General features: G+C 53.4%; 1 protein-coding gene and 1 long non-coding RNA gene across 5 annotated transcripts in view; one reads left to right on the top strand and one right to left on the bottom strand.

Moving 5' to 3' along the window:
• SYNE3 (spectrin repeat containing nuclear envelope family member 3) overlaps positions 1-10,577 on the bottom strand; it is a 102,828-nt gene extending 92,251 nt beyond the window's left edge. For 3 of the 4 annotated variants that reach the window (XR_011250274.1, XM_069559394.1, XM_069559395.1), the window contains exon 1: positions 10,507-10,577. The gene's annotated coding sequence lies outside the window, so the exon portion shown is untranslated. The remainder of the gene's footprint in view (positions 1-10,506) is intronic. The other variant, XM_069559396.1, reaches the window with a different exon arrangement.
• A 77-nt stretch (positions 10,578-10,654) lies between these two features.
• LOC138423473 (uncharacterized) lies at positions 10,655-12,650 on the top strand. Its single transcript, XR_011250276.1, has 2 exons — positions 10,655-10,935; positions 11,420-12,650. It is a non-coding gene; the product is annotated as an uncharacterized lncRNA (long non-coding RNA).
• The last annotated feature ends 764 nt before the right edge of the window (positions 12,651-13,414 follow it).

The following is a 13,414-nucleotide window of genomic DNA, read 5'->3' on the forward strand; positions in this document are numbered from 1 at the left end:
AAAAGGGAATTGAATCACCTGCGCTCTGAACTTGCGCCACCACAGGCATCCTGTCAATTACAGGTAGCCCCTGCCTCCCGCATCCAGACTCAGAGCTCTGGCCTAGTTTGAGCCCCTGTGCTGTACCGAGAAGGACCCCGAGGTCGGGCTGGGAATAGAACAAACAGAACTGGAGTGGTGACATTGAATTTTTTCCCATAGTTAATTCTATGAAAGAACAAGATTGCATTGGCTGTTAGGAATGGCTGGGGCCTTGGGAGGGAAAATCAAAGACTGAGGAATGCGGTCTGCACCCTGCACACCCCAAGAGTCCTCTGAGTGGACAGCCTCGCTGGGCCCACTCCAGCTGCTCACACACCCATGGATGGGCTTCGGCCAAGAACACCTGAGCCTGGGTTGACTCACCAGCAGCTGCACTAGATCCAACGAGCCCCAGTGCCAGGGTCAAGGCAGGTGGAAGCACCGAGCTCACTTCCAAGTGACCTACACTGTCACCAAAGTCACCTCCCAGCGAGGGAGCACCTCGGGGGAACAGGGAGTGCTCAGAGAGGCTGGAGAAGGAAATGACTGGAACCGGACTAAACACCAGCATGGCGCTGGGACTGCCTCGTCCAGCTGTGATCACGTTGGGCCCTCACAGCAGCTCTGCAGGGAGGGTATGACCAGCCCCCTTGGACCATCGAGTTAGCCAAGACCACACGGCAGGTGGCAGGATCAGGATCCCAGCCCAGGTCTGTCTCATCCCACCATTCCAGGCTGCTGGCCCCACACCTCAGGGCAAGGAGCAGAAGAAAAATCAGGCAAAGTAGAACTCTCCATTGCATAGGAAGGCAGGTGACACTGTGCTCTGTGGGCGAAACCATTGATTAAGGATCCCTTTGCAGCTCATGACACAGGCTCACACATCCCAAGTGCAATTAGGAGTGTAGCACGCGTGCCCCCACTTTACAGACAAGGCAGTGTTAGGCGCCCAGTCATGTCTTGACTCTTGGCAACCCCATGGATGGTAGCCCACCAGGCTCCTCTGTCCATGGGACTCTCCAGACAAGAATACTGGAGTGGGTAGCCATTCCCTTCTCCAGGGGACCTTCTCAACCCAAGGATGGAACCCATGTCTCCTGAATTGGCAGGCGGATTCTTTACCATCTGAGCCAGGGAAGCCCAACCAAGAAGGGAACTGAGGCCCAAAAGGACAAAATTAAAAGGTTTACTATGGGCCCCCTCCCAGCTCCCCGAGCTTTGCGCTCTCTGAGCCGTGGCCCCAGGAATGGGGCAATCTAAGGTGCTCACCTCCCCAGCCAGACTCCTCCCGCCCAGGCCAAGGACGTGTTCAGCTCACTCAGGCAAAATGAAGGGATGCAGCTGCCCAAGGAGAGCGCCTTCCAGGCAGAAGGGCCAAGACCTCAGCGCAAACACGTGCCTTTATGGCTCCTGAAACAAAGTCGGCTCCAGCCAGGAGCTGCTTGCAACAGCAGACAAGTAGAGGAACTCCCGGGGACCGCCACCCTCCCCTCCTCAAGGGAGCATGTCGCCAAGCAAAGACATGGCCTTCAGGTGGTTTTATCCAGAAGGGAGTGGAGATGAGACACCACAAAATGGACTTCTTCAAAAATCCATGTCCTAAAATTACTTCTGAGCAAAGTTCAGTTTGAAATCAACAAACAGATAAAAAGGCAAGTTATGCAAACCAGGGTCAATGGCTGCCTGGTTCTGAGGAAAGGAATTTAACCCGGCAACCCCAAACTGGCTCACGTCCAACCTACAACAACCGCCGACTTGTGGTCACCAAGTTCTCGACAGCTCTCAGGTCCAGGCTGGAAAAGGGTGTGGGCAGGGCAGGGTGCTCCATGGCGTGCCCCACCTCTGGGGAACCCACGGCATTCCTGGACCCTTATGATGCTGCCCACTCAGGTTGGGTTTCCTTTGAGGAATGCCCTGGCAATGTGAAAGCCTTTGGGAATTGCAGAGAAAGAACTAGAAGCCTGGTAAGGAGGCCTGAGCTCTGGGTCTGACTCACCACGTCCTGCCCAGTGCACACTCCCAGACTGGAAAGGCCAATGAAGGCTGATGCCTGAACCCTGGGATCAGATAATCTGAGTTCAGTTCCTAACTCCGCTGTTAGCTAGCTGAGGACAGGTGAGTCAATCTCATTGTAAGTGGTACTATCAGAGCACACGTCACGAAATTGTTGAGAAAACAGAGAAAATGCAGAGTCCAGGAAGGGCTGCGTGTGTGGTGAGTCAACTTCAGTCCTGTCTGACTCTTTCCAACCCTGTGGACTGTAGCCCTCCATGCTCCTCTGTCCATGGGAGTTTCCAGGCAAGAATACTGGAGTGGGTTGCCATGCCTTTCTCCAGCAGATCTTCCTGTCCCAGGAAGTGAACCTGCATCTCTTATGTCTCCTGCATTGGCAGGTGGGTTCTTTACCACTAATGCCACCTGGCAAGCCCTTGGTAAGAGCTAACCAGATGCTAACTGACAGAAAACCAGGCGAGGCAGCTTACAGGGTACCCTGTCCACTCCATCGGCTTGGACCTTCATTCATTCTTTGATCCATTCACTCTTTCATTCCGTAAGGTGTGTTGAGCTGCTACTAGGACCAGACTGCTCTCAGGACAGAAAAAAACTCACCCTCCAGGCGTTTTCAGTTAGATGAGATAGAAGACAAGCTCCACAGTAAATAACTTAGATAACCTCAGGTAGTGATAAGTGCTAGAGAGACAATGGAACAGGGAGACAGGGCAGAGTGGTGTGGGGGCTGGGGACTGGGTAGGCTTACTGGGTGGGCAGGACAGTCTCCTGGAGGGTGTGGCTGTGAGGTGAGATTTCCATGAAAAGAAGGAGCAGCCTCTCTGAAAGGTCTGGGGAGGCACTCTTTAGGCAGAGGGAGGAGCAGGAAGGAAGACCCAGTGGGCAATGCTGGGCTTGCTGAGCAGAGACAATGAACAGCAGGTCTGTGTCCCAGAGAAGCCAAGGGATATGCCCAGAGTTCCAAGGCCAGTCCCCAGAGAGGCCAGGCAAGTGGACTGTTCTCCAAGGAGATGGCAGGAAGAGAAGAAGGGGACAACAGAGGATGAGATGGTAGGATGGCATCACCAACTCAAGGGACATGAGTTTGAGCAAGCTCCGGGAGTTGGTGATGGGCAGGGAAGCCTGGCATGCTGCAGTCCATGGGGTCACCAAGAGTTGGACACGACTTGGCAACTGAACAACAATCAAGGAGACAGTGCCTTGAGGAGGGCCGCAAAGGGAGCTGGTGGGGGACACCTTCTCTCCCCAGCCTCAGGTCATGTCTTGAGAACCCACCTTTCTCTTCTGTGTCCTAGGAATTACTCTGATGTGCCCTGCCCACTTCATTCAGGGGTGCTGTGAGCATCAGCTCCCCTTGAGTTTGTCAGATCTTATTTTGTGGTGTAAAGACTTTTCATTAAATAATAATATGCTCTCCCTCTCTGGCTGGGATGTGAGCATAAATAATTCTGTGACCCTGCCTTCAAGGAGGTCCTAAGCTAGTTGGGAATCAGACATGAAAACAGAAAATTATCTATCACATGCAAAGTGTAATGAGACCCTGAAAACAGAATCTGTCTGAATAGTCGAGGATGGCTTTTTGGAGGAGGTGAGGCCTAGCCAGCTGTTCGCTGGGGAGGTAACAGCTGGGCACAGGTAACCACTGCAGCATCGGTCTGGAGGTGGGGAAGATGAGGATAGGTATGGGACCTCCTGGGACCTGGAGGTAGCCCAGTGGTAGAAAGCGTGAAGTGTCAGCCCATAGGCTGGAGGCCTGGGACTTAATCTTTAGGTCAAGGGGCTCATCGGAAGCAGATAAGCAGGGAATCACCTGATTAAGTGACCTGGCCTCTCCTGGTGGGAGAAAGTGGGCAGATTGTAGCCACCAGGCTGAAGATCCCCAAACACCTACTGTGAGGCTGTGGTTCCTGGATGAGAGGAAACATCCAAATTTTAAGACACCAGTCGTGTATGACTCTTTGTGACCCCAGACTGCAGGCCGCCAGGCTTCTCTGTCCATGGGATTTTCCAGGCAAGAATACTGGGGTCGGTTGCCACTTCCCACTCCAGGGTCAAGGCATCTTAAAGTGAAAGTGAAGCCGCTCAGTTGTGTCCGACTCTTTGTGACCCCATGGACTGTAGTCTACCAGGCTCCTCCATCCATGGATTCTCCAGGCAAGAATACTGGAGTGGGTTGCCACTTCCTTCTCCAGGGGATCTTCCCAACCCAGGGATTGAACCCAGATCTCCCGCATTGCAGGCAGACGCTTTAATCTCTGAGCCACGAGGGAAGCCCACTCCAGGGTCAGGGCATCTTAGAGATCTTCTAACTCCAACCTCCCATTTTAAAGGTTAAAGAGCAGGAGACAGAGACTGGCCCAGGTGAAGGCCAAGTGGGTCTGTGAATGGCATGCTCTTTGCATCATCACAGACAGGCCAACGCTTTGTAATAACAAGGAAAGAGGCTCCCCCCCACCGCCACCCCCCGCAGTGAGTCAGTCCTGTTGCATTATTTCAGCAAATGTCACTAGGGAGGTGCGCAGACCTTTCCAGGTCTCACATTAAACTCCTGACTTCAGAGTTCAACCAGAGGCAGGGCCCCCTCACCCCCCACCCCCACCCACCAATTCCAGGTGGACCTAACCCAGATCACCCTCCCCATCTTCACCATGCAACCATCCTGAACTGTGTTCAACAAACAGACGTTTAGGGAAGGTGGTTGGTTGTAGGGGAAAGGGTATGGGTCCAGGGGCCAGAAGACACCGTCTCAGGTCCTACATGGGCCCTGAGGAATGTAGGACACTTGGGCAAGTCATTTCTGGAGATGCAGTGGCAACTCAGTTTCCCCAGAGGTAAAACGATGGGCTCCTATGAGATTCTCTCTCAGGTTCTGGCATTTTTTTATTCTCCAGTGCAGCTGTTGCTGCTAAATATTTCTTGAACATTGCACACTCAGGCTCTCCAGGCTCATACAGGAAGGGTTTGTTTCCTAGTCTCTAGGCTACCTTCCTGTGTCAAGTTCTTCCATTGGGTCCTCACAAAAGCCCTGCCCTCCAGGGAGGTATCACCAGCCCCACTGGCCAGCTCCAGCTGACCCGGGTCACAGAGCAGGGCTGGGATCTGGCCCCAGGTCCCCGCTGCCCAGGTGAACATATGTGTCCAGGCACAAGGGCTCCCTCCAGGAAAAGCCAACCCCTAAAGCCTCAGTCCTGGGATACCCACCCTTTGACTCCCGTTGGTCAGGACAGACACCTCTGCACACAGAAGAACATCTTTGATTTGGGCAGACAGAAGGTGACCAGGAATCACTAGGTCCCAAGATGGGATGGTTTCCCCCATTCTCAGCGCACCCTGTCACAAAGAGAGCAAGTTTGGCTGAAAAGCAGGGAGCCTGATGGTTAGCTCCTTCAGCATTCAGAGCCTCCCTGGATCTGGGTCCACCAGGCTGGGCCATGGGGGCTCTGGCTTCTGAGGAGTGAAAGACGTGCTCATACACAGCACACTTTTTAAAAGTCTCTTGGTAGTCATGTTAGTTCTCCCTTGGAGTGAAACTCCTGCCCCATCACATACCCGCTATGTGATCTGAGGCAAGACAGTTAGCATCTCTGAACATGTCCCCATCTGAAAAATGGGAATCAACACATCCATGGCACTGAATTGCTTTGGTAACTTACAAATATACCAAGCACACCCTGCAAAGAGCAAGAGGAGTAAGGGGAGCCCTAAGAGGGCTTCCAGGAAGAAAGGCACTGCTTGCAAATTTCCTTTGATGATGTTCCTGTCCACCTAAGCCCTGGAAGTGCTGTGGTCATCGCATGTTGTAGCTCTCCTCCGACTTTTTGAAATTAAAACAATCGCATCAATTTAGCCTCAGATATAACCTCCTGGTTACATTATATTAAGCTCCTGGTTTCCCTGCCTGGAGGAGGCCGTGGCCCTTGCCGTAGCGGCACAGGTGTGGTGGGTGGTGTCCTCATAAGAGTCACACAGGTGTGGCAGCAAAGTGTCTGCTCCAACTATGTGCCTCGCATTCCCTCGGCCATGAGACCAGCAGATGGGCCCAGGGCACCTGAGGTTCTGCCAGGCTAAACAGGTCAGAATTTTCTGACTCAGAAGCACAATTCGTGAAGCCAGGGCTGTAAAAATTCCTGTTGATCATCTGAGATGTAGATCATTAAGGTCACTTTCTTGTTATGACTTCAGAAGAGGGAGGTTACTCCTCAATGAGAAATCAGGTGTCTGCTATACAACAGGATTTGTGTCGGTTTTATTTATTTTTTTAAAATCCAGCCAGAATAACATGTGAATCTGGGAAGAGTGATCTTCTAAGACAGCTTTTGTGAAAATGCTCCATATTATCTTCTAATTTTATTTGTATGTATGATTTGATATATGAAAGTGAAAGTCGCTCAGTCATGTCTGACTCTTTGCGACCCCATTGACGATATAGTCCATGGAATTCTCCAGGCCAGAATACTGGAGTGGATAGCCATTCCCTTCTCCAGGAGATCTTCCCAACCCAGGGATCGAACCGAAGTCTCCTGCATTGCAGGCAGATTCTTTACCAGCTGAGTAACCAGAGAATCCCTTGTATATGTATCTAATGTATATTAGATACATATATGTTATACACATTGTATATGTATATAATGTTTTTCTTATTTTGTAAGTGATGAAGCATAAATTTAAAAAATTTATTTATGGCTACACAGCATGCAGGATCTGTGTCCCTAACCAGGGATCAAACCCAAATCCCCTGCAGTGGAAGCGTGGAGCCTTACCTACTGGACCTCCAGGGAAGCCCCAAAAAATATCTTTTAAAAAAGGCCCACAAGCCCACAGAAACAGGGAATCCCACTGAGAAGGGAGAAAACTGATCCTGTACCCTCTCCTCCTACCAAAGATTGTTTGCATTATCATTTCCCTGCCTTTTTTTTAACCTCCTTAAATTTGTGAAACATTGTCTATACAGAGAGGTGTGCATGAAATATACCTATACTCCGAAGCAATTACAAAGTGAATTCCCTAGTAACCACCCCCTCCCACCATGACCCTCTCAATCCCAATCTCCTCTCCCGCAGCCCAAGGTGATACTTGACTTTTATTCAAGGTTATCACTTTCTTGCTTCTTTGCCATCATTTCACATCTCATGTATATATATTACTAAACAACTCGTGTTAGGATGCTTGTGTTTTGACCTTCCTAATTTCCTGAGCGGCTCTCTGCCTTTCCCCCGAGTCTTTCAAAGTATTTTAGGGACGCTAGGATTTCCTTTGCCAAATCTGCAGCCCAGAAATACACGTGAGAGGTGCAGGCCACACTACATTGTTACAATGACATTAGGAGGATTAGCATTAATAAAAACCAGGATAATGCCTCTTTCTGGCGTGTTCCCACCATCCTGGGCATTCTGCTGAGCGTTTTCCCCAAATGTCTCACTCACCCTCCCAGCAATCCCACAGGGAGGTGTTGGGACCTCTTAACTCTGTTGTAGAGATGACAAAACCAAGGTTTCCACTGCCAGGACTGTCCGCCCGTGTACTTCCTAGCTGCTCATTGCAAGGGAATTCATCCCGAAGTCTTGAAGCAAAGATTCCTTGGGGGATGGGCAGAGGTGGGGAGGGCGGCTACATACTTCCCTAACTGCCAGTGGCTCCCCTCAGGTTCTTCTCTCAGTGGTCCAGCTGGGCTCCTTTTAGATGTTATAGGGGGGGAAAAAAGGTTTGGAATCCACTTCTTTTAGCAAATGCCAAAGTCTTAATGGCAACTGGATCCTGCCTCATCAGTACTGTTCTCCCGATAATTAACGTATAAGATTGTCCTGAGACAGGCGGTGTGGTTGGAGTGAAGAGCATCCAGCCCTGAGTTCAAGACTTGTGGTGGCCAAAGGGAGGGGTCTGGGAAGGGATGGAGTGGAAGTCTCTGGAGCAGAGTCGGACACAATTGAGCAACTAACATTTCCACTTCACTTTCATGATAAACCATAATGGAAAAGAATATATATGCATAACTGAATCACTTTGCTGTGCAGCAGAAATTAACACAACATTGTAAACCAAGTACACTTCAATTAAAAAAAGAAAGAAAAAGAAAAGAAAAGAGGCTGCCCTGAGTTCAAATCCTGGCTCTACCACTCCTGGCCTCGGAGGAATCTCTCCCCTCATCTGTACCTGGGCCAGGAGTGGCAGCCTGGCCCGCAGTCAGAATCCTAGGAGATGAGAGACAGGAAATGCTTCCTGAGCCGGGAGTCCCCTGGAGTCCCTTGCTGGCCCCTCTGTAATCTCTCCGCTGGGTCAAGGACCAGCTTTCATGGCTGGAAGAGCTCAGAGGGAGGTGATCCAAGGCCACCCGCCATTTGACAGACATGGGGACATCAAAGCAAAGGGGAAGAGGGCAGAATTGAGGAGGGGAGGATGCTCAGGTGTCCCAACCAGACCCCCGCCATCACCCCGAACTGTGACACCTGCTCCCAGGGGCTGAGTCTGACACCCCACAGAACGCTTCTGAAGGCGAGTCCCATTTAATTCTCTCAGCAGGTGCTACGGTCATCCCATCTCTCGACGAAAGAAACTGAAGCTCTGAAAGGTGAAGTGACGTTTCTACGGTCACACAGCTGGGGAAAGGTTAACACAGGGCTGGGCCAGCCAGTCTGACACGTGAGCCGCACAGGAGGCCCCTCTGCCCACGGGGATCCCAGGGGCTCCAGGCCGCTTTGGAGGTGACTCTGGGCCTGCCCGGTCTGGCCTCACCAGAATGGAGGTTATCCCGCAGCCAAGCCATAATTCCCCAAAGCCCCCACCCCAGGTTTCTGTATCTGGAGGCCACCCAGACAAGGACAGGTCCCCAGCTGTGGCAGAACATGCAAAGCACCCGGGCTAGAGGTTTGTTCCCATGGAGATGGAAGGAACTCAAACTTCCCCTCAAGGGTGCCTGCAGGGGCTAGAGGCCAGCCTGTACCCCCAGGCAGAAACCTGAGCCCAGATTCTCACCACTCCCCCTCTGAGCCACCGGCAAATCCGCAGGGCCTCTCCTCAGGACCCCCAGCAAGAGAGGGATGAGTTCCAGAAATAAGCCTTCCTGGCCCACACCCGCTCCAGCTGCCCTCCAAGGGGCCTCTTTGGCTGCAAACAAGGCCCCGGGGCCAGCAGCCTTGGCGCAGCTGTGGCCGTCTGCCTGAGAGCGGGCCTGCCTGAGGAATGCACAGAGCTACACGTGTCAGAGAGACCCACGGGGGGCACAGTTCCAGGAAACAGAGCAAAACCGCCTGTTTATGCCGCGCACCTCCCTGCTCTGCCTCTCAGCTCCTGACCACTGATAGCCAGCCGTTGGCTGTGCCCCCAGCTGTGCAGGAGGTGAGGCTGGACCCTTGCAGAGTTAACTTCTGTTCTTGGCTGTGTGGCTCTGGGCAAATCACTCGCTCTCTCTGGACCTGTTTCCTCTCCTCTTAAGGTGTGAAGGAGGCTGTGCCGCCAGGCTCAGAAAAGCATCGATTTTGTGACTGTCCTCCTCCTTTTCTAGGAGGACATTCCGAGAAATGTGGCATGCCCCTGTGGGCATGTCAGGCTCCCCAACTGGCAGCCCTTGGCTGTAAAACGCCCATCAGTAGTGCCAGGAGGAACCTGGGAGAGGGTCCCAGGGCAGTCCTGGGCCAGCGCTTCAGGACCAAAGTAGTAAAACAATGACATTCATGATCACCCCAGCCGGGTTGTAATCCCCGCCATAGAATTTTGGAGCGGAGGTCAGTGGGCTGTGCGGGGCACTCAGTACTAATGGATTGGCCAAAGGGCCATATACACCAGGTCCGCTGTTCGGAATCAAAATCTGAAGATTCTTAAGAGGAATCGGCAACCATCTGGGGCTCCTTCAGGCCCTACAGGAGATTTCTGGTCTCACTCTCCCCGCCTTTAGAGATACTGGGATGAGGCTCAGAGAGGCGGAGAAGCTTGCCCAAGGCTGCACAGCTCCGGGGATTCTGAATGAAACCAGTCCTGCCTGCGAGTGCGACTTCCCCTTCCCACCGCGGGTGCGGGGATCTCTCAGGCAGGCACTACGGAGCGAGCTCGCGGTGGCCGGGAGCGGGTATTCCTGCCGGCGTTCACCGCCCGGGTCGGGGACAAGCGGCGCAGTGACAGGTCCGCTTGCCCCAGGCGGAGGCAGAATGAAGACTGGAGGCGGCGCCCGACCCCGCGGGGACGTGCTGCCCGGGGCTTACGGGCTGCTCCTTCGGGGAGGGTCGGGGAGCGAAAACGTTCGGGGATTTCGCAGGCGGCAGGGAACGGTTGGGTTTAAACTAAAAATACGCGCCCGCCCGCAGCTGTCACAGCACGGCCCCCGCCCCCGCGCCCCGACGCGCCTCTCCAGGTCCCCTTGACGTTCGGCGATCACGATTCCTGGCGTGGGGTTGGTGAGGGGGGTCACCAGGGCTGGGCCGGGGTGGGTGTTGAGGATCCGACCCTCCGGTCCCTGTTCTGGTCCCCCGGCCCCACGCCACTTACCCGGACTGGAGCTTGCAGGAGCGCGGCGCCGCGGGCAGTCCGGGCGGAGCCACCCTCCTCCTCCCTGCGTCCCGGGCGGCTCCGGAGCGGGGCGGGGCCGGGGCGGGGCCCGGACACGCCCCCGCCCCGCCCAGTCCCCTCCGGACCCGCCACGCGAGCCGCCCCCAGGGCCCTGCCGAGGCGGCTGGGCAGGCAAGAAAGAGGCGCGCGGCGATCCGCGCGCTCGGCGGAGGGCCCGGGGGCCCGGGCTCAGCTCGGCGGGAGCCTTCGCAGACCCCCTCCCCGGGCGTGCAGGGGAAGAGAGCACTGTCATGGGGACTCCCGACTCTCACCCCTGGTCACGCGCCCAGGGCTGCCCTCTCCCTCTCGGGAGCCGCCCTGAGTCCTGGCCACCTTCCTGCCTCCGCCTGGGTCTCATCCTTAGAGACGGTGCGGAGCTGCCGAATTCCTCTGTGCGCCTAGCCTTAGGGAGGGGGTTGGGGGCCTGGTGGGTCTTGCCCTCTCTGAGCCGAGGTGGGGGCAAAGGCTGGGACAACCCCCTCCCGGAGGCGCGAAATCCAAGGAGGAAGTGACACCTATCAACCAGCCTGACGGTGGGGGCGCCCCATCCGGCCCCTCCCACTCCACCGTCCCGGGAGCCTCCAAGCCAGGGATGTTCCCGCCCCAGGCTCCGGTGGGAGGACCCCAGGATACCGAGGGGAGGCGATGGGGGCTGAGTCACCAGGAATGTGAATCCCGCCCGTGATCGACCTCCCACAGACCCCCAGGTCCACGAATGTGCTCTCCTCGGCCTCCCCGTGCGCCCCGCCCCTCCAGCGGACACTTCCTCCGACGCTTCTGCGAATCCCAGATCCAGGGACTCCCAGCTCTTTAACCTCTTAAATCTTATCCGCCTTTGCCTTTGTGCTCCCAGCACTTGCAGGCCTTTGGACCGTCCTCCCCGCCAGCGCTGATCTTTGTCAAAGTAGTAATTAGAGGCTTGCGCGAGAGGTTCCGTTTCCTTTGAATGGAGATGAAAGCGACTCACGTGAAGGATACAACTTGCAGAACCCTTGTACCACGTGAACTCCAGTCTTCACAATTTAGGTGTGGCTGCGCCCATTCTGCAGATGAAGAGTTAGGTGGTTGTTCTTCAGTCCCTCAGTCTATTCCGGCTCTTTGCGACTCCATGGACTGCAGCAGGCCAGGCTCCCCTGTCCTTCGCTATCTCTGGGAGCTTGCTCAAACTCATGTCCACTGAGTTGGTGATGCCATCCAACCATCTCATCCTCTGTCATCCCATTCTCCTCCGGCCTTCAATGTTTCCCAGCATCAAGGTCTTTTCCAACAAGTCAGCTCTTCGAATCAGATGACCACAGTATTGGCGCTTCAGCTTCAGCATCAGTCCTTCCAATAAATATTCAGGCTTGATTTCCTTTAGGATTAGGGCTTCCCCGGTGGCTCAGAGTCTGCCTGCAATGTGGGAGACCCCGGTTCGAGCCCTGGGTCAGGAAGATCCCCTGGAGAAGGAAATGGCAACCCACCCCAGTACTCTTGCTTGGAAAATCCCATGGATGGAGGAGCCTGGCAGGCTACAGTCCACAGGGTTGCAAAGAGTAGGACACAACTGAGCGACTTCACTCACTCTTCCTTTAGGATTGACTGGTTGGATCTCCTTGCTGTCCAAGGAACTCTCAAGAGTCTCCTCCAGCACCACAGTTCAAAGGCATCAGTTCTTTGGCGCTCAGCCTTTTTTCTTGTCCAGCTCTCACATCCGTACATGACTACTGGAAAAACCATAGCTTTGACTAGACGGACCTTTATACGGACCTTTGTAGTCAAAGTAATGTCTCTGCTTTTTAATATGCTGTCTAGGTTGGTCATAGCTTTTCTTCCAAGGAGTAAGCATCTTTTAATTTCATGGCTGCAGTCACCATCTGCAGTGATTTTGGGGCCCAAGAAAATAAAGTCTGTCACTGTTTTACTGTTTCCATTGTTTCCCCATCTATTTGCCATGAAGTGACGGTAACTGTCCCAAATCTAAGGCTTCCCCGAGGGTGTTTTCCTCTTTTGGTTCCTTAGTGAGGCTGATAGGCTCTCTATCAATGTTTGTTGAATAAATCAGTGTAGAAATCAGTGTCCTAAGATTAAATTGTAAAGCAAGACCAGTGTGTGTGTGTGTATGTGTGTGTGTTTTCCAAATGGAGGGCAAGGCAAATTGTTTTCCAAATGCCAAAGCTCAAGAGTTAAGGCTGGGTTAACTAGCCTGAGTTAAATGCCTGAGTGTCAGCCACACCTCCTACTCAGAACCCATTTACTAAGTTGTAATTATTCACAGGGTCAGAGGAGATACACACAAAGGGCCTCTTTCATCCTTGCCCTTCGATTATTCTAGATGTCCAATTGTGTTTCCTATTATCACCCTGACTCCTGTGGGGTGCTACCACAGGCTTTGGGATTACAGCAGTCTAGCTGAAGGTACAGACGGCGTTCAACAATTATTACAATCCTGGGCATCTGGAAAATGTGCTTTGCTTTCCCAATGCTTCCACATGTATCTCCTCGTTAAATCTCTGCGAGGATCCTTGCCGTAAGTTACGAAAAGTTTAATGAGTTCTCTTCTGATGGAAAGAGGTCAGGTGATTTGCGCCAGGAGGATGAAGACAGCTCTGACAACACTCCTGAAAGGTTGAAGCTGAGAGACGGTTTGGTTTGTTGCACTGGGGAGCCGAAAGCTCAGGCTCTGGTGCCAAACTGCCCAAGTTTGCAACTTTCAGCTCATTACTCAACCTTGGTTTCCTTTTCTGTTAAGTGGGTCTAATAATAGCCAGCTCTCTTGAATGGTTTTGCGCTTGGTATTGTGAGCACCCAGCTCACATGAACTGTTCTGGGGGCCGTAAGCTCAGGATGGTTCCTGGCAGACAGCTAT

Source organism: Ovis canadensis, chromosome 18 (assembly GCF_042477335.2).
Source record: "Ovis canadensis isolate MfBH-ARS-UI-01 breed Bighorn chromosome 18, ARS-UI_OviCan_v2, whole genome shotgun sequence".
Lineage (NCBI taxonomy): Eukaryota > Metazoa > Chordata > Mammalia > Artiodactyla > Bovidae > Ovis > Ovis canadensis.